Here is a 20,527-nt window from a genome sequence, read left to right as displayed (position 1 = left end):
GTGTTATACATCACATTTCGACAACATCAGCAAGAAAACACATTTTAAACTTCTTTCAAACACAATCAACAGTTCAATCAGTCTCATTTCTTAAACGCAATTCCATTGCTAAATTCGACTATCTTGAACGCATCGCAACAAATCACGTGACATTACTTTCGCTGCTGATTGGCCGAATGGATCTGCCGCACACAATTTGAACGCTTGGGTCAATTCCGCCTGTAAATTATGATTACGTGTTCGTTTCTTCCTTCAACGAAGCGATTTTGATTTCAGCAATACGACGTTAAGCGTTTTTTAACCGGACCCAACGTTGTTTGGATACACACAGCTTCAGCCAAATCGAACAAGGTAGGTGTCCGTTTGTGTAACATGTCATTGTGGAAATTATTGATTGCCAATTTCCGTTGCGTGTGTTCCGCAAAGTGCACGATTGAAAGACGCTCGAATGATACCGGAAGTGTGAACACTATCAGGATTATTATTTTTTTGTCAAGGTACCTTGTGCTGATATGTAATCCCGTTTAAAAGCAAGAACAATTATCGTGTGTTCTCTGCATTAAATGTGTTAAATTATTTGTGGGCGGATTTTGGGTCAGATTTAATTAACCAACAAAGGTTCAAAATTGTTTCATAGCTCTCTTCCATTTTGCGTAACAGAGCAACACGTGAAGTTTGGATTCACATGCAAAAAATTCTACTGTTACTCAAAGTCTGCTTTGCTGTTTTGTTTTTCACCCAAAACTCCAAATAGTCGGCAACTATATTGAGAAAGTCAAACTTTTTTTTTTACATCAATCATGAGAGATTCTGCACTTCCGTAAATGGATGTTGTTGTGCATACTTGTTTGGTTAAACAACTCCTGTGCTGTTTGCCAATTTCTCTGTGCTGTCTTTGTTTTTCCACAGCTGACTGGGCCTCATCACGCTCGCCTGAGTGAGGCCGCAAATCACACAAAGGTAGGCACTTCCATTTTCAAGAACAAACAATATTGACGTGTTTATGATGGTGGTGTCCAATCAACAGCCCAGGGCCCATTTGTGGCCCGCTAACCACTGATGCCGCAGCACGTCAGAAAAAAAAAATGTCACTGTTAAATGTTGTAATCTAACATTTTAGCTTTTCTCTGAGATGTAATTTGACCATCGTTACTTTGCAAGATGTCGATTTGTTTCTGTGTAGCACTAAATGATGAGAAACACTTACCATTCATTGACTGTATGTTTGGAGAGTTAAGTACCTCTTGGGCGCGGTGAGTCATGTTTGACAACACTTGAAGAGGAATCACATATTTTTCCATAACGTTTTTCCCGCATGTGTGTATGTGGAACAAAATTAATAATTAACAATAAAATACAGGAAGACACCGCATTCCTAAATGAAGACGTAGCAAATAGCCCTACATTACATAATGCGTAAGAAATGGGGAACTGCGTTGTTTTCAGCTTGAGGTGAAACATTTTCGCACTTAACAATTTGCATTGCCGTCTGGGAGAGTGATGTCACATTTGTGCCTTTTCACATTTTGACCATATGAAAAAAATGGAGGAAGGCGAGAGATTCACATTTTTAAGATGGGAATCCAGTTGATTTTTTTTTTTTTAGTTTTGCCAGCTAAAGAAAATTTGAAGGTACGTTGCACACTCTGTGCTGCTGACAAAGTGTTATTTAGCTTTAAAAACACTTCCAGTATATAAAAAAAAAAACCTGAAAACGTATTTCATCTTAAAGCGTAAGACGATGTGTATGTATAAAATGCCCAAATGTAATAATTACTAAACTAAAAAAAATCCCCCAAAATTTCTAAACAATGTCAACCCAAAACAGAATGCCTTAAAAAAAACGTTGTATTTGTTGAGTGTAGTCGCCACTTAAGTGAAATCCATAAAAACTCCCCCAAAAATTGTCTTTAAAAAAAAAAAAACATTCATTTTATGTTTTATTAAAAAAAAAAAGAAACTTCTTGAACATTCTTGATAAAAATGTTCTTCCAATGAATTATTAGCCAAACTGGCTTTTCTGCGGGGTTGTCTCCATCTATTGAATTCAAATTTTAAAGTCAAGTAATCTTTACAATAACAAAATTATTTTTTCAACGTAACCATGGCAACACGGCTCTGAACCTAGCGCCACTTTTTCGCAATCAGACGTGTGAGAAAAACAAAAGAACGGTAATTAGCTTGACTGCGCTGTCGTACCAAATCAATGCTAATAGCGTTCCTTGAACGGCTCGCCGTCGCCGCTGCTACGATTCCAATGCTGCAATATTCCCCTCAAAGAGGAACCCGTGCTTATTGAACGGCTGTTAAGCTACCACGAATCCTCGCTTGCGTCTTTGCGTTGGGCCTCTTAAGGAGGTCCTGTTTCGACTGCTGTGGTCGCCTTATCGTTACACGCTCATCATTACCGCCGCTAATCTGTTCTACTCGCTGCACACGCGCATGAATATTAATGCCACTCCATCGCGATAGCGATGTATACGCACCTACGGGCTTTGCGGAGTGTCGTCGAGCGCCATGGCCGAGTTGCTCCTCGGAGGAAGGCAAGCGGTTTGAAAGTGAAATCAATGGCGAGATTACACCCCCCCCCCCGCACCCACCTCACCCCCAAATTAGGAAACGCTTGAGCTGCTGGCACGAAACATAAAGAGTCTGGGTCCACAAACGATACGGTTGCCATGGCGATGCCGAAAGGTCAACGTGGAGTGTCGGAAGCCAGGAACATGGCGTCATCTTATTAAAGTTGTTTTGTTTTCACTGCGCTGTCGTTCACACACTGGAAGACAACGGGCCTTTGTTGAAAGCAACAGGCCAAGTTTACCGACTTCGAGGGAAGTGGGGTTGAATTCGTTTTGAGCAGCGCTCTCTTATGCCATGTTGGAAAGAAGAGCACAACGGATATTTGGGCTTTTAAAAATAAAATAATCGGCGATTTATTCGTACTTTCTCACGAAACAGTAAATGTGTTGAAGTGACTCAGATTGATGTTCTTGCACCTTTTGTCCACTAGATGGAGCTCTGACTCAATTGAATCCAATACGCATCGTTCACGAACCACATCCGAAGCGCCTCAGCATTATTTTTTCGTTCACAGGAAATTCTTGCGCTTCTCACCGTCAGCAACAAGTGGAGGTGGAGAGTTCGGCACGTTCTTAAATTCGCCACGTTTGACACGGGTGAGTTTTAGCGTTTTCGTGGCTTAAAACGGGGAACATTTTTTAGTCGTGCGATGGATCACATTGGCCCATCACTTTGTTTATTTTATGAAATGCTTTTGCCCATAAACGAAAAAACAAAACAAACTCCTAACGTCTAATTTGGCTGTTTTAGGATTTACAAGCGCTGGCGTCACTCCAGTGCTTGCGTTTCACAAAATTGAGAGTTATTTTGCCATTTTCATTCCTACATGCTTTTTTTCCTCCCTTCCTTATGAGTGATTTCCGTAGACGACGGCGTTCTGACTGGGCCACGGTTCACTCTGCGTTTCATACTTGCTCCGTTGTCCCACGGAAGAAACTGAAAAACTTCAAACTTAGAAATTCGGCTCGATCAAAAATGCTGTGAATGCGCACGGAAGCCGAAATCTGACTTGTCATCCTTTTTTTTTTTTTTTTTTTTACGATTTACGCCCCTGGGCTTGTGGCGTCTTGATGTAGTTGAAAATAATTGACGTGTCAACATCTATGTGAGTTGGCTTGTGGCGACGTTTGTGAACGAGTTCTTATCTTGAACAACTCTTTTGGGCTTCTCTGGGTTTCATTTTCTCCAATAATGTTTGCTGTTTGTTCACATTGAAGCAATTTGGTAAAATGCACAAGTGACAAAACTCGGGATGTGTTTTAATTTTTTTTGGGGTGTGTATTGCGATAACTTGACTCTGTCCTGTATGTGTGGGTACAGTAGCGGATGAAAAAGTCGTGGAAAATAATTTGAGATAGTTATAATAATTTTAAATGAGTGAGACCTTTGATGGTAAAACAATCAAATGATTTTTTTGTTCTTGTAAGCATTGAAGGACCACCCAAAAATTGTATTCAATATTTTATTTATTGTTTTTTATTTTTTTTTTTAAACCAGTCGAGCAGATTTGCCATCAAAGTTTTAGTCTGTATTTAATCTATATTTCTAAAGTTACGAAAGTACGTACCTTTTTTGTCTTATATTTTTTATTTTTTTAACTGTTGTGTTCAAGGACAAGTCTTAAAAGGTTTGTAAATGACATTTTCGTTTTAACAGCTGAGCACGACTTTTGCCGTCCCGATCGCAGATGATGACAAGGCTTCTCCGACCTCTTCTCGGGGCCGCGTATTTGCTAGTAGTATGTAGCAGAGTGACCCCCACCCCCCTACCATTTTTTTTTTCCCATCACGCCAACATTCACATGGAAGCGTCGACATTGCGCAACAAGGTGAGCGCTTGCATGCGAAAGTTACTTTTCATGTGAATTTCAAAAGTTGGACGGCGGCTTGCCCACCTGTGCGCCTTTCCGCCATCAAACTGTGTCATGAGCGCCTTCCCTTGAAACGCCGAGTTCAAAGCGCATTGCGCTCAAAAGGTCCGCTGATTGAATTTTGGGCTCCCGGGAGTGCAAGTGTGATCCGCCGCAGCGCCACACCCTTTGCAATGCTCGCCGAGGTGAGCCTTTGCCACTCGTCAAGCCATCAAGAAGGATTTCACAGCGCTTGGGCTACGGCAGCCTGCGATTAGCCCAGCCGGGTCACGCCGGCGCATACATTTGAATATTATTCAACTTGCTCGCTCCTTCGGTCCGACACTGTCGCTGGCAAGTTCTTGCGAGCTCCTGTAATCTACCTCCTCTCCAGTAGTTGGCAGTGGCGCTCTCCTTGCCATTGTACGCAGCCAGTAATAATTGTACGGTGTAGGTTTGATTTGCGACAAAAATGATATTATTTATAGTTGTGGTGGGGTGCGGGCACGGATTGTTTTCTGCTTGCTGGGTGGGGGGGGGTAACAGAAAATAATTGAGTAGCACTGTCCTAACCAGATATGAGAAAAGTGACATTTGAGAAAATGCATACGGTAATTACTTCATATATTTCAATGTTGAAATTCAATTTCTTAATGAATGTGTACGAGACGCGATATCCGACACTGGGAAAAAAATGACATATCGAATTGGCTCAAGTTGACTTTGTCTCGTGTTTGCACGAAACCAGGCAGTAGGGGACCCGGTGTGCTTTAAGTGTTTATGTCTGCCATCTGGTGGTGAATGTTGCTATTACGTTAGAAAACTACACTCGATGCATATTTGCAGATTCTCATTTTCTCGTAATTAATTTAATTGAATTTTTAAAATGTTTTATATTTTGGGGGTTTTTCTGTGAATTTTCACCTTCTATTGCCTCTCTCCTTTTTTTGTAGAAAATGCACATTTATTTATTATTCATTAGCGGTTTTGGAAGAATTATTTACGTTTTTTTTAACGTGTGGTTGCAAGCCGCATCCCCTTTGTCGACAGCCCATATAACAATGCTCCCAGTCATATATTCTTTATCCTCAGCAAAAGTGACTTGCGCTGCTGCTGTGCAGTTGATAGTTGAAATCAACTTTCTAAATTCCTCTTTCATATCCATCCAAACTCATTTACCTTTATTTTAGCCGAACCTGTAAGACTCAAACATTTATATATCATGCATCTGTTTTATTGTAAGACAGATGAATTTAATGGTTGTGTTAGTTTAAAAATACATGAGTGGGCGATTTAGTGCATTTTGCATCAAAATTGTAATATTGAGGGGGGGGGTGGAAATCCCAATTAGATTAATTTTTAAAATTGTGAGTCCCACATGGGGGGGGCAGCTTGTGTCAAATGCTCTCGATCGGTTTGTAGTGTTTGCGAGGCCGCTTCTTCGGCAGTGCGTGACGGAGCTGTCGGTGCGACGCTCTGATATGCGCCGACAAAAAAACAAAAAGCAATTTATTAATATGCATAACAAATGATACTCGCGTGTTTACGCCCGATTTTAAAATATGTGTGCCGTCAGTTTAATAAGAGCAGTACAAATGAGCTGAGGGAAAAAAAAACAAAAAAAACACTCGAGAAGCCTTCATGTCCTGAATCAAAGATTTTCTCACATAAATATTTGCGGCCGACGCTTATGTTGACATTGTTTGTCATCAAACACGGCAAACTGAGTGTGAGCCGGTGGACCACCTCCCCCTCTGCCCCCCACCCCAAAAGTCTTCACTGTCAGCGCCCCCTAAAAGTGACGCCTCGGCAGAAAGAGAGGAAAGTGAATGAGTCCCCCTCCGTGTCCACCTCCCTTCCCCTTTCCATCCCTTTATTGAGCCAGCTGCACCCTTTGACCTCTGCGCTTGTGGAATGTGTGTGTGTGAGGAGTAGAGGGGGGTGGGGGGGGCGAGTTTGTGAATTTGGGAGATGTGGAGGGAGAAAGGAGCGATGGAGGGGCGGAGGAGAGAGGGCGAGTACAAAAGCTGTCAGGGCGCAACAATGAGCACGGAGAATGGTGTGTGTCCAGAGAGGCACTGAGCCGTGTTAGTGTGCGAACTGGACAGGGAGAGGGCACACGTAGAGGGAGGAGGGGGGGAAAAAAAAAAAAAAAATGATAAAGGAGTGCGAACAGGACGGGCAAATGAGGAAGATGAGGAGGAGGAGGAGGAGCGGGAGGCTATTTGTTTTGTCGAGCAAGACTCTGAAATACCGAACTTCCGTTGCCAAAGGATACGGAACACAAGACCCAGTATTGGGATGCGTGTGTGTGTGGGGGTGTGTGTGTGTGTGTGTGTGTGTGTGTGTGCGTGTGTGTGTGGTCAGCATACCAAAAGAGGCCCCGTGTCCTTACACACTGTACTAGTGACATCACTTAAGCTTTACATTCACGCAGTCCTGCTTAGGTCGCTCTGTGCGTGTGCACGTGTGTGCGTGCGCACGTGTGCGTGTAAGTACGTCCCCGGGTGAATTTGCGATTGTGCTTATTTGTGCCGTGCTTTGCATGTTTGCGTGTACCTCAATGTGCGTGTGCGTGTGTGTGATCACGAGTGTGCGTGTGTTTGCTTGCGTGTGTAAGTGTATGCATGTATGTGCTCTTTTGTGCTTGCGTGTATTTGCATGTGTGTGTGCGTGTGTGTGTGTGTGTGTGTCTGCGTGCGGATGCTGGAGTGTGTATATGCTTGCCTGTGTGTGCGTTTTTTGTCTGAGCTTGCACGTTTGTGTGCGTGTGCGTGTTCACTAGTGTGTGTGCATCCATTTGTGTGGGTGTGTCCGTGTTCGCTTTACATCTTTTACAATTTGGCTACTCCACACAAGAACAACTTACTTTAGGACTCCTGTATTAACTGTGCATGCGTGTGCGTGTTCATGTGTGCGTGTGTGCGTGCCACGCCCCACTTCAGTAAGCAGTGTCGTGTGCTCCGTTTCAAAGATGCCGGTGCGAGAGGGTGGACCGTTGTGTAGCAAGGTAATCGAGCAAAGACATTGCACGCACGCGCACGCGCACGCGCACACGTTGTGTACAATAGTATTGATTCTTCAGACAGAGTGTGAGTTGTGCAAAGTGTTTGGTAATAGCGCTTATCCCGCGCAGTGTCTCAAAAGAGATTATGAGAAGTCACGGCCACACGAATGTAGACACAAGCATGCGCACGCACACGCACACGCGCACACACTCGCACTGTACCTTTGCATGCTGGTCGCACATCGTTAATGCATGAGCATGATCACATCGAAACAAGAGCACTTATACACACACACACACACACACACACACACGCACCCCGCGATCACACTTCATGTGCACTCACGCGCTACGCGCGCGCGCACACGCACATCCACACGCAATCTTTTCTCTTTAAGCTTCATCAATGTTGTTGCACAAAATAGCTGCAAGAGTCCTTTTGGTGAAAAAAAAAAATTTCTCCATGAGCCGATCATCCTAGACTATTTTCTCCCTGTGTCGCCTTACATTGACCCCCATCCCTCCGCCACGCACGCGCGCGCACACACGCGCACACACAAAGACACGACTCTGCCCCTCCCCGCGGGTGCATGCAGCACGTTGCATTACATTGAAGCCGAGAAGGGATGAGATGGTGATGGGTTATTTCCTGTCTTGCTGCACATGTGAAGGTCCCTCCGCTCGCCTTCATCATCTCGCCTGTCAGATCCGCTGATAGCGCTGTGCTACATGCGCGCGCGCACACGCACGCACACTTTCTCTCTCGTTTTCTCAATTTCTCTCCCTTGGTCAATTATCAGACACAGAAGACGAGTTCGGTGCCCTCCGGGAACGCTAATACGTGTGCCACCTGCAAGGGGGTGTGACGTCATCGTCAACAGGTGCGCTTTAAAAACGCCATCTCGGCTGCGTTTGTGAACTGCAAACGAGAGCCCCGTTGTTGTTGTTGTCGTCGTCAAGAGCAAAAGCCAACCCGGTGTGACGTTTGCGTGCGTGTGCACGTGCACGTGAAAATTTCAAGGCTTGGTTTATGGCCTTGTTTTCTTTTTTCTTTTTCCTCTGCGCAGCCACGGTAGAGGGAATTTCATTATGCAAATTTTCAGTCGCTGCTGATGAGCATGGCCCCGGGCTTGTCTTACACACATGCGCGCACACGCACACGCACACTCGCACGCACGCACATTCAGACACGTATGCCGACAAACATGCGTGACTGCTCCGCACAGACAGTCACGCGTGTTCTGATGTGTCTTGTCGGCTCAACAAGGGAGTGGGTATGAATGTGTGAGTCTTGAAGAACCTTCTTAGTTTACAAACCTTGCACCTTAATTCACCCGTTGGCGGGCTTCTCTTCATACCTCACACACACACACACACACGCGCGCGCGCGCGCACACGCACGCGCACGTATACATTAAAGCAGATGCACATTTTTGTTGCTGACATTGATGCAGTAACGTAGGAAGCGCACGCACACACACACACATGCTTGTTAAAGGTCAAATTACGCACACATGCGCACAACGCACACACTCAATTTCTCATTGATACACAAAAGCGGGGCCTTACCCCATGTGGATGTGACCCAATGACCCTGCTGTCATACACAGGGCCCATCTGCCACAGAGAACCTCAGAGGGAGGGTGCAAGGATTGCGGGGGCCTTTATTGCGAGGGGGGGGGGTGAATGGAGGGCCAGTGCACCAAAAGTTACAATAGATGAAGAGAAGAAGAATGTTTCTTCACGGTACATTTTGAGTCGAGACCTGGCACAGATGTGCTTTTTTGTGGGGGTTGGAGAGGGGGGGGGGGGCGGGGTGGTGTATTTTGTGAACACACACACACACACACACACACCAGTGGCAAACATGTCTGCCTTTCAGCCCCGGGCTTGTCTTTGCACTGCCTCCTTTTCAACCCGGCGTCCTCGCCGGCCTCGCTAACGCTGACTGATGCCAATAGTCATGGAAGCAGGCTGACGACTGTCCTGAATGTGGAACAGACGCGGGACAGAAGGGCAACAAAGACATCAGGGGCGCCGCGAGCAGAGCGCCGCTCGCTTCCAGTGTCATGCATGAGTGTGCATCTGGGGACTTTTTTTTTTTTTTTTTTTGAGGTGAGGTTGGAAAAGAGCAGACGCATGCACGGTGGACAAACTTAAAAAAACGACACCACTGACTGTTGCCAGCTGATTGGAAAACTCATTCATAGAAGACAATTTGCTTTGCACTTGACACAAACATGTTTTTTTTTTTTTTAAGTTTTCTCAGACTAAAATTGCCTGCCGGAGTTTTTGGGGACGCATTGTACTTGTCAGAGTGTTTTTAATAACGTACTTTTTACTTTTAGTTGACTATTTTTATCAAGATGAAACTTGACTTTTTCTTCGTTACAATGAGCTACATTCTGCAGGCTAATTTTATTTTGATGTATTCGGTTAAAAAGAAAAAAGAAACCAACATAAATCGCAAGAACAGAAATGACAAATCAGTCACTCCAAATGTTAATATTATTCAGGTACAATGTTTGCTGTGCGTAGCATTCCAAATCTGCAAAAAAAAAAACATGATTACTTTGTAATATGTGACAGCGTAAAAGCGGCGTTAGCGCATCGCAGACATGACTGCCATCTAGTGCTGATTGATGATATTACAACTTAAAGTTAGATGCAACTTGCATACTCGCAATTGCGTACCCACAAATTTGCATATATTTGTTTTTCTTTTCCTTTTGATTTTTAAATATTTTTTTGTCACATTTGAATTACCCCCCTTCGCCCATTCTCCCTTATTCTCTGAAAATGTATATTAAAAATTATAATTGAAATATCCCCCCCCAAAAAAATCCAGGGCTGCCAGTTGCCCATCCCCGTTTTCGAGTAACACTACATTTACTCGAGTACAATCAGTGGCTTGCGTTTATTCCCATATTGTTGACTGCCAATATGGCAGCACTTCCTCTCTGACCACAATTCTCTGAAAAAACAGCCTGTAAAATCTGCCGTAAAGTTTTACTCTCTCTTGCACACTCTGTTCCGTCATTTTACCATCCGCTTATATTTCTCGCAGATGAATACTTGGTTTAATGCTCGTCGTATAACTGCGGAAAATGTTTGACAAGGAAACGATTTGAGGGTGGTGGTGATGGTTAAAAAGGGACGAAACCACAACGATGTCGCTTAATGGTCTTTATGCAAATGTTCTGTATATGTCACATGACAAGACACAAAAGTGGCAACTGCCGCACTTTCCGTTGACACCTTCTCATAAATTCGTCACTTGACTGAATCTGATTGTGCCAAAAGCCACATTGGATTAAATGAAATACGTTTTGAAAAAGTACCAAATGAACGAGTGCCGATGGGGAAAATGTATTCCAAATTTGAATACAATTAAGATGCAGTCCAGATTATTTCTTTATTAGACCCCCCAAAAAAAAACAGCCCTGAGCAGAAGCCACTCACTAAATATTGTCTTTAAAGTTTCTCTTTATGACGGCAGTTGCCGTTTTCATCCCTAAATGAGATAACCACATTTGAATTTTGCGAGCACAATAACAAACATTGACTTTTTTTATTTTTCTGCTCCGGCGGCAAGTGTTGGATGTCATTAGCTTGCGCAGGTGCTCCTGATAAAGTGGCCACGTAGCGCGAGCGCGCTTTTATTGTGTCTTAAAAGGCTCGGGCTGCCGCGTGTAAGTACATGCAAAGCAGTTTTGTCTGACAGATGAGTTGTATTTCCATTCGCATATTTCAGCGCTGGTTCTTAAGTAGCCGCCGCAGAGAAGACTGATGGGAGTTGATGTGCTCCACAAAAGGCCTTCAATTAAAATCGCCGCCATAAATGCGTTGAGCAGGCGCAGCGCGCCACGTCTCGCACTTTGTGAAACCGACCCCCGTCAAGTTCCAATTTTCAATTGCGACCGGGCGCTCGTTTGCCATTGCAAACACGCTCGCGTTCATTCGGCAGAATCTGAAGTCGATTAGCCGTGACTTGGGCGGGCGCGATTTGACAGACGGGGAGCGAAGCGTATGTTAGCCTCGCAGCTACCACACCCTGAGAACATTTCACGTTATATTTCCCGCAGCCGTAATCCTTCTACAACACATCTCATTTCCTCTTGGCCTCCAGCTTGAAGAGCGCCGCTAATTGCCGGCCGCTGCTGTGTGTGCGTGCGTGTGTGGGGGTGTGCGTGAGTGCGTGTGTGTGTGTGCGTGCAGCTTGCGCGCGTGCGCTTTCAAGCCTTCGCAAGTGTTCGGGGGCATTTGATAAATGTGGCGGTGGGGGGGGGGCGTTTCCGTTTCTAGTGCCGTGCCAGTTCGGGCTCTGCTCCAGGCTGCAGCGCTTGGCACCACCTGGGCGTCCCAGTGCCGGTTGAAGTGTACCGTATGTGTACCGTGTTTTTAGAGTGCCTCGTTGTGGGCCCTGAGTGCATGCATGTCACGTGGAGAAGATTGGAGAGTGAGGTAGGGAAAAAAAAAAATGAAACGTCCAATTGTTTTTTTTTTCACTATAAAGGGACTTGAAAATAACTGCTTCTGTCTGATTTGGACATAGGGGGAAGCGAGTCTCTGTTTCCATGGTGACTTTGCGCCATACTGCTGTGCGACGTGAACAGAATTTTCTAGTCCAATATGGACTAATTTTACAAGTCCGATTCCTGATAAATATAAACTATATATCATGATGCAATATTCTTCCCTTAGCATTACATGAAATAAATTTTCTGTGATTTTTTTAAAAATGTTATTTATTAAATACATATTTCATATAGAGCATACAATTACATTTTCACTTGTATGGGTGTTTTTTTTTTTTTTTTTCACTCTAACTAAAAATTCTCTCCGATTGCCGATCAAAACAACTTTTTGATTTGCTGTCCATGTGTGGTCCCAAATGGGCCCCCGAACGGCGCAGTGACCTGATGTTTAGGAACTTCTGCTCTCAAACATCATCGTTGCAAGCGTTAGAGTGACCCTTATTTACATTTTTTTTTTTTATTCCAATAGGGGTCAAAGCGTTCACGGTTGTGGCCTCAGGTATCACACACACACACACACACACACACACACACACACGCCCACACACCCCCTCACACACACACACACACACACACACACCCACACACACTTGTCTGTATATAAACAGCAACCACGATGCGACGCCGCCCCACCCTGAGGTTGAGGTCATCAAATTCGTCCCCCCCTCCCCAAATAAGATAAGATGTCCTTTATTAGTCCCACAATGGGGAAATTTGAGGTGTTACAGCAGCAAAGATATAGATCACACAGAGTCGGCGGCGTAATGTAGCCGTTAATGTATAACATTAGCAGCAGACATTCAGAAATGTGACTGTTGCGACTGTCATTTTCGACGCGTTCTCCTCATGTCCTTTCCAAGCCCGTTCTCGATAGCGCGTATGAAATATCGAGTGCTGTTCAAAAGACAATGGGCCGCATTGGAAAGACGAAGTCTACCGATTTAATTAAGCACTATGTGAATAATTCAGTTTGCGCCTCTGGGCTGGAGATAATTATAACGATCAGGATAGTAATGTTTGTTTTTTTTTATTATTATTGTATTAAGACATCAATATCTGGCACAGTGCAGATACTCTCAGGCAACGACACACGCACACACGCACATACGCCCGCGCGTGAGGCCTTGCGTGCCGAAGTTTCGGTTTTGTCGGTGGTGGTCTGTGACCTTGCCCATTGTGAGCGCTCGCTGGCTCCCAGTGGAGCGATCAAAGCTTTCAGTGCTCACTTGAGTTGATCAATAATATATAATGTGATTACAGCTGCCCTCTACTGTGTGGCTTCCATCAAGTTCTGATTAGTCCCTGATTGCCTATTCTTCAGCGGACATATGGAATCAGCAGTCTATTCGCTGTGGCTGCATGACCATTGATTAATGCGTGCGAGCGGTAATTGTGCGTCATTGTTGGCCGGGCGGGTAGCGCCTTTTTTTTTTTTTCTTTTTTTTTTTAGGGTTGCAATTTGCCATCATTTCTGAAAATGATTGTAAAACCGCATTCTTCATTCAGTGTTTGGAGAATTGGAACGAGACGGCAGCGGCAGGTTGATGCGTTCCTTTTTGGGATGTGTTGCAGTCTTCATTTCAGTCTTTTGTTGGTCGCTTTTTGTGTTGCGCAATCATCATCATGATGGATCCGCCGGCCTCGCTTGCTACTTTAAGTTCATGCTGGAAAAAGTCACTTGGTTATTTACTCGTTGCTTGATTTAAGGAGTAAGTTAAATTATAAGTTATTTTAATAGTTAAAGCCAGCAGAAACCGGCAACTGTGCTAAACATAAAAAACGCAACCGGTTTTGCCGCTTAATTAGAACTGACATTTAATAAAGTATTATTTTATTTAATTATTTTTTTTAAATGGGCAGCTTGTTTTTTTATACTTAATTTTATTAATAAATAACAAGACTTTACTAAACATAAATACTTTTTTAAATCAATTTAACGTATAAATACTGTTTTAATGAAAAAAAAACCAATATTAATAAAGTTCATTGTTAATAAATATATTTTTCTAATTTGACATGTGTTATCGAAGCTCGATAACACTCTGCCAACAGCACAGAGTGCGCAACAAATTTTTGTTTTCAGCTGACGCAAACTGAAAACAGTGACTTGAAAACACAAATCGCCTTCCTCCGTTGCTGTTGATGTGGTATGATTTGGACACGTGAGTCTTCAACATGCTGAAATCCTCAGTCGAGAAATGTCAAACTGAGGACTCTCACAATGCCTCGTTTTCTTCAAGCTGATGACTTGGCTGGAAAAAGCAACACGTTGGATTCGTCGTCACTGGAAAATGTGAACAATTCGGATTGATTGCGTTAATGACATCGCTGATCCCAAACTCACACAAACGAATTTGCGGCCACTTCCTTAGGGACACTTACGCCGCGATCGAATGCAGTCAAAGATGCCCTGTTGAGTGCATATTTCGAGCATCGATCGCTTCCATCCTTTCGGGGAGCACAGAGGGCCTCTCCTTCTGGGCTCCCCAATGGGGGGGGGGGGTCCATCTGTGAGGCTGGACATGGTGGAGTTGGGCCGCTCAGGGCTGATGGACGGCCCAGACACACACGCGCATGCACTCGGACAACAGATTGGCCCACCGTGTGTGTTCGCGTGCGTGCGTTGGAAAGTTGAAGAACTTCCAACTGCCTCTCGTGTCCCCTCAGCGTCGGCCTCATTTGATTAGTAGCCTGAAGGGGCCCCGTAGATCAATAAATGACTTTGATGACCCCCCCCCCCACCCTTTCCACAGCGCCCCCGCCCCCCCGCACAGACAAAGACGCACTCTGTCTGCCGCACGAACACTAATGCACCAAACTGCGGCGCAGCTCATTGAGGCCAAGCCGTCAATCATAAAAATCAGGAACAAGTCCAGTCTGGCGGGGTCTATGTAGGACGACGGCTGCTTTGGGGGCGGAGCTTAATGAGATATTTTCAGCTTCTATGGTCCATCTGGTCTGCGAGATGATGAACTATAACTTCCTGTTCTTTATTCTTGAGTCAATTCACGTCTGGTAAACATGAGCAGGTGGACTCGTGTCAATCATTAAGATAATCTTTTTAGCTATTTACGATGAAAAGCTAATTGGCTTATTGCTCGCACGCGCGCACGTTCACATGCACGCGCTGATGTCACCACCCATTGTGAGCGCTACCACCCACTGTCCGAATATGAGGTTAGCCGCTGTGCTCAAGGGCACTTTGCCGTCCCTGCGCCGAGGGAGCCACCGGCGTTTTATCATCCAAAGAATGTTCCGACGCGCTTCGCTAATTAGGGCCGTCGTCGCGCAACCCCCCGCCGCCTCCTCCACTCGATTTAGGACGCAAGTTCATAACGTGGAAGGTGCAGCCAGGGGCGACACGGCGCTAAAAGTGGATTTAAGGCATTTTGAAAACGTGGCTTCTCGGGATGTTCCATGCCTCTTCTTTTCAGACCGATACCAGTACGAGTGTTCACTCTTTGAGTACTTACGGATACTGAGTACCCATACTTATGTTACTTTTGAGATATAAAATTCCTTTTTAACACAATGACCAAAAAAATGTAAAAAAAAAAAATCCTTTCTTTTTTATGCCAATGTGTCAACCTGCCAAAGTATAGCGCCAACTACTGCCAAGGAGGACTTAATTGAAGTCTATCTGCAATTAAATCCACACTTTTCCCTCCTTCGGCCATCTTGGATTAAAAAAAAGCAAGAATATATTTTAGATTTTCGAACGGTCGCCATTTACGACTTTTGTGTTTGTTGATTCCACGCAGCGCAAGTAAGTATCCAATCATAAGACGCGTTCATCACCTTGAACGTAAGGCCAGCGAGAAGGCCTTACTGTCACCAACTTGTGATCTGATTGGCTATCGCAAGTGTCCATCAACTGTTAAAACCCCCCTTGAGACACAGAACAGACGCCAGCAAGATGGTATCCGAAGGCCTCGGACGAATAGTGTGTGCTCCTGGTATTATGAAATCTGCCTGGCAACACGAGCTAGCTGAATTCTGATTGGATAAAAACTCTCACAAAAAATACGACACTAGTATATATTATGACATAATGTGAAGAATTTGATCTTGCTTTCTTGATAATGATGGGCCAGCAGAGAAGGCCTTGAAGGCCCACCACTGCTTATTTATTTTTTGTGCCTTAAGTATCAGCGGCTGGTATGGGCAGCCTCCACGAGTACCCGATAACTTCAAATAAGTATCGGCTGAGTACTCGCCCATCTTGTGCAAGCAAAATGGAAGCGAGCTCGTCCACCCACGGGAAGCCCCGCGAGTGACCTCACGCCCGCCTCCCACGCCGCTGTCACTCACTCGTTGGCCCCGCCCCTCCACTCCTCCATCCCACGCAGTCGTCGGTCACCGCCACGTGCCAGTTAACCTCCCTAACGAGGTGCAGCGGCGGGTCACGTCGCCGGGCTTCACGTCCGCCCACGCCGACTCGGCGGGTGTAATTGACTTAGTGATGGGCTGTCTGCGTAGACGTGGTGCATGCTGGGATGGCGTAGGCGTGGGAGTGTGCGGAGGATGCTTGCAGCTACTACAAGGTATTACGTGACTTGTTGGGCGATTACATCAGACAGTTGCCGTTGTTGCTACTTGGACACCTACTCTTAGTTGGCTACACTCTTACCAGTCTGAATCTTTTCATCCAATCAGATTCCTGCTCTGATGTTGTTGCGATGTTAGTCTAATCTGCCCCGAGCCTTTAAAAAAGAGTTGTTGAATTATATTAGCAACGGGACTGTTTCCTTGAGCAATTTTGTTTCACATTTGTTCTGAGCTTGCCCGCAATGCCGTCAACATTTTTCCAGTCTCTGATTGGTTGCTCAAAGCAAGCCAAGTTCAGCAAAAGCACATCGCAGGTCGCCCATTGATGTGTTTTTCAGACCGAAGCCCGAAGAGATTCCTCAGGTTCTGGAATGTGTTCATATCAAGGAAATCATTTTTCACACCTTTGTTCCAGAGGCTTCCGGCTTCCGTTTATTCTAAGCGACCACGACGGCATCTGGAGGAAAAGTAACCTTATTTGTTTTTAATATCGTGTTAAGGTGGCTTTTTGTCATCGTTTTGTTTTGTAGCTCGGAGCAGGTGCTTTTCAAGGTGGAAATGTCCTCCGAAGTTGTGACTTTGAAAGACGAAAGAAATGTTCAGCTTATTATTCGAGCACGTTTTACCGGTGAGCCGGTACTACGAAGGTGAAAGAAAGTTTTTTTTGTTTTTTGTTGTGCCCTCTCACCAAAGTTCGGTTAACCATGTCACAAAAGTTCACAAAGACCTGCGTCTATTGTGATACAGCAAAGGGCTCATTAAAGGCCAACATGCTAACTTGACTCATTTCAGACTTTGATGCTAAAACTAGGAGTCAGAGAAGTGGTCCCCAATGTTTATTTCGTTGCAGACCGGTTCATACATGTCCAGACCTTTTGCGACGTGGCAACCGGTGTTGGTGGGGCGGGGGGAGCTGGTACTTGTAGCTAATGCTAACAGCTAGCTTCTAGTCACTAGCTGGAGACTTGTGTTGTGTCAATCAATGACGGTGTAATTAACTCGCGGTTTGTTAGCATCCTAAATTAGCGATTGAATTATTTTTGGGACGGCGTTGTGTTAATGTTCGTGGCAGCGATGTCACGTCAATTTAAAGTGCGCCAAAACAAACCGAAAGCTTAAAAACGGAAGTCAGGTTAGTCGTTACGCCACCACGAGGACTGATTTCAAAATAAAAGTCTGCTAAGGCGATTGCATTGGCATCAATGACTCAATGTATTATTTGGGAAGCTTTATTTTGAAGTTAGCCTTTGCGGGGGCGGCGTGTTCGTTGAGTATGACGGCAGCTTCCTTAACATGTCTGTCTGAAATGACGGTGTCGGGACTAGAGACAGAAAAAAAATCCTTTCTCATTCATTTGAGGATTGAATTTATCTCAAGTTGCCAAAATGCTCCCAAACATGCGACATACGTGATCCATGTGCGGTTTCAACTTCTTCTATTATCGTGATTGCCGACTAATCATGTGGCCTTCATGAGATCGCATATATTATTTTTTTCTCACCAGCCATTCTTGCAGATCGTGCCCGGCGCGAACCGTGGTGCTTGATCCATACGGATCACTGGTTAAAGACAATCTGTTGCACCACAAGATGGATGGAATGGAAAGAATACACTATAACAATTTATACAGCACATTTCGCAACCGCTGGAGTTGGAACAAAGCTCTTTCCATATGCTGTCGCGAGAAGTATTTGAAAATATTTTTTTTAGCCTCAAATAAGAAATAAACCAGAAGTACTGCCCGTTTTTCTTTTCTGGGCGGCCCTGTGGACCGATACTGGGCCGCTGCACAATGGTTGAGGACCGTTGTGCTAGACTAGCGACCGGAATTTAGCAGGCGTCTGTCGCTCAAATGTGGAAATATCTGACATAGGTGATGGACTTTTATTTCCTCACCTCTCTTTTCTTGCCTCCCCCCTTCACTGAGCATCTTGGAATACCAGGGAAGGCGTGTCGCTTCCCCTTTCAGTGCTAATCATCTCATTTGAGCAACAGCCCGACTGCACTGCTCTTAATTTCCCTACTCCCGGCATTAATTAGTAGTTCATAAATAAAGGAATAAATTAAGGAACGGTGCCGAAAGGAGAGGTGTTGTCATCAGAAAAAAAGAAAATTAATTTCGTACGCTGACGCACACTGGGTGGGGGGAAGGGGGCGTGTGTCTCTGCGGAATGAAGGATTTTATTCCCCTCGAGAGCTGACGTGGATGTTTTGAATGGTGACGCATTCGGATTGTTTGCGTGCAATGCGAATGCGTGCAATGCTTTTCATTGCCGCTGGTGGTGGCTCAAACGTCTGCAGTTGGCGCGACACGCCAAAGCGTTTACGACACCAAAGCGTGGCGTGTTTTGTTAGCCTCCCGAGCTTTTAGCGCTCCAAGTGGAAGCCGCAAGATTTATGAGGGTGCAGCGCGCACGGACGCGTGCGTCGCCATGACCTCATCGGCGAGGTCGAGTCACACTCGGCGCAAACTATTCTCACGTTGCATTTGGCAACTTTGCAGCAGTTAAACTGTTGCCGGTTCTCCCGGCACACGCACACGCACACGCGCGCGTGTTCGCCGTTGTGTGTTTGTATCCTCCGGCTCCTGGGAGCCTTATTCACCATTTCCTGATTCGAGTTATTCCAGACTTCAGGGAGCTCCGATGGCTCTTAATGGACCTCAAGATGGTCCGCCGGGCTCTGCGGGATAAGATATGGCTGATATTGGTGTTTAACATTGTTTACCGTGATAGATTGCGTACGTGGCTTGGAGTCAATAAGCGCCGAAAGCACCAGGAGGACGCTTAGCGGAGAAATGATGTGCTAACTGCGCTAGTTTGTTTGTTTTTTAATATGCAAGTGTTAATTTCCCTCGCTGGTCCTTAGACTTTCCAATCAAAGCTTCATTGGCCCGGTGGACTCGCTCGGGCTGGAGAACCTTTCGGGTCGGCAGCTTTGGTGCTGGTGGTCCGAATTACTGCTTTTGGATGACTTTCCCCTCGGGATTGCGTATTGTGTGAAGAGTAGAGACAGGAGGTCTGCTGAGGGCCTCATTCAATTATTAATTCTGTTTTGGGGTGGCGGGGGTGGGGCGGCGTTCTTTTCCACGGACTGGGAGCAACATCTGGCACAAAGTGAAGGCACCGACAGGGTTTTTGTGGTTTGGGATTTTTCATTATCGTTATTGTTTTTACTTCGTTTTGACTTAAATTTTTCAAACCCAATTCTTTTTCATTTGTTTTTAGAGCAAGTTAGTCAGGTTTTATGAGATTGCATTTATTTTTTAAAAATGCTGAGCATTAGTTTCGTTATCTTCTGTCTTTAGATTTAGAATTAGTTTTTTTTGTAAATGTCAACTACAATTCTCAAAAAGTGTTTGACCTTCCTTTTTCTGTACAAATGTGCGGCGATACCAAAATAAATCCATTTCGAATCAACGCGAAAGCTTATTTATGATATTAATTGACAAAGAGAAAAACGAAGGATTTTTTTAACTTGAAGCGAGTTTCAGAGAGTTTTTGTTATTTTGAAACCATTTTCCTTTTTATTTTATTTCGTTAATGAAAAACAAATGAAAAAAATAAATTTAAATGGAAAGCATTTTCATGAAATTCACTACCAGCTGAGTAAAAAAAAAATCTTGGACGTCTTTAGCCGTCAATGGCAGTAAACGAGTTAACAAAAGAAAATAAAAACGAAAATGCTTTCATTTAAATTTTATTTTTTTTCATTAGTCTTTGTTAGCTATAATAAACTTGGTGAACACACTTTAGGTTTTTAACAGATTTATTCATTTCAAAGCACCATTTTAGTTTCCTCATTGACATTTTTTGACAGTACCTCGTGATGCACGTTCTCCTCCGCCCACTACTTATAAACAAAAGCGCTTTTATTTGCATAAGTGGTTATCCAAGGCAATATGAGTCGGCTGATGACCGCTTTAGAATGCCTCGTTGTCCACCGAGTGTGCGCATCATGGAGTAAAACCACAAGAGAAAGAGTTAGAAAAATACAAAAAATAAA

General features: G+C 44.6%; 1 protein-coding gene across 1 annotated transcript in view; it reads left to right on the top strand.

Moving 5' to 3' along the window:
• The first annotated feature begins 264 nt into the window (after window positions 1–264).
• Window positions 265–20,527, top strand: part of LOC148339089 (tudor domain-containing protein 5-like) — a 147,736-nt gene continuing 127,473 nt past the window's right edge. Inside the window, exons 1-3 of the mRNA XM_088294643.1 lie at window positions 265–351; window positions 910–960; window positions 3,095–3,176. The gene's annotated coding sequence lies outside the window, so the exon portion shown is untranslated. The remainder of the gene's footprint in view (window positions 352–909; window positions 961–3,094; window positions 3,177–20,527) is intronic.

This window comes from Idiotropiscis lumnitzeri, chromosome 4 (genome assembly GCF_059441095.1).
Source record: "Idiotropiscis lumnitzeri isolate Australia: NSW breed Sydney's pygmy pipehorse chromosome 4, RoL_Ilum_1.0, whole genome shotgun sequence".
In the NCBI taxonomy this organism is placed as follows: domain Eukaryota; kingdom Metazoa; phylum Chordata; class Actinopteri; order Syngnathiformes; family Syngnathidae; genus Idiotropiscis; species Idiotropiscis lumnitzeri.
The sequence above is the reverse complement of the archived record's forward strand: the minus strand, read 5'-3'. Positions and strand labels throughout refer to the sequence as shown.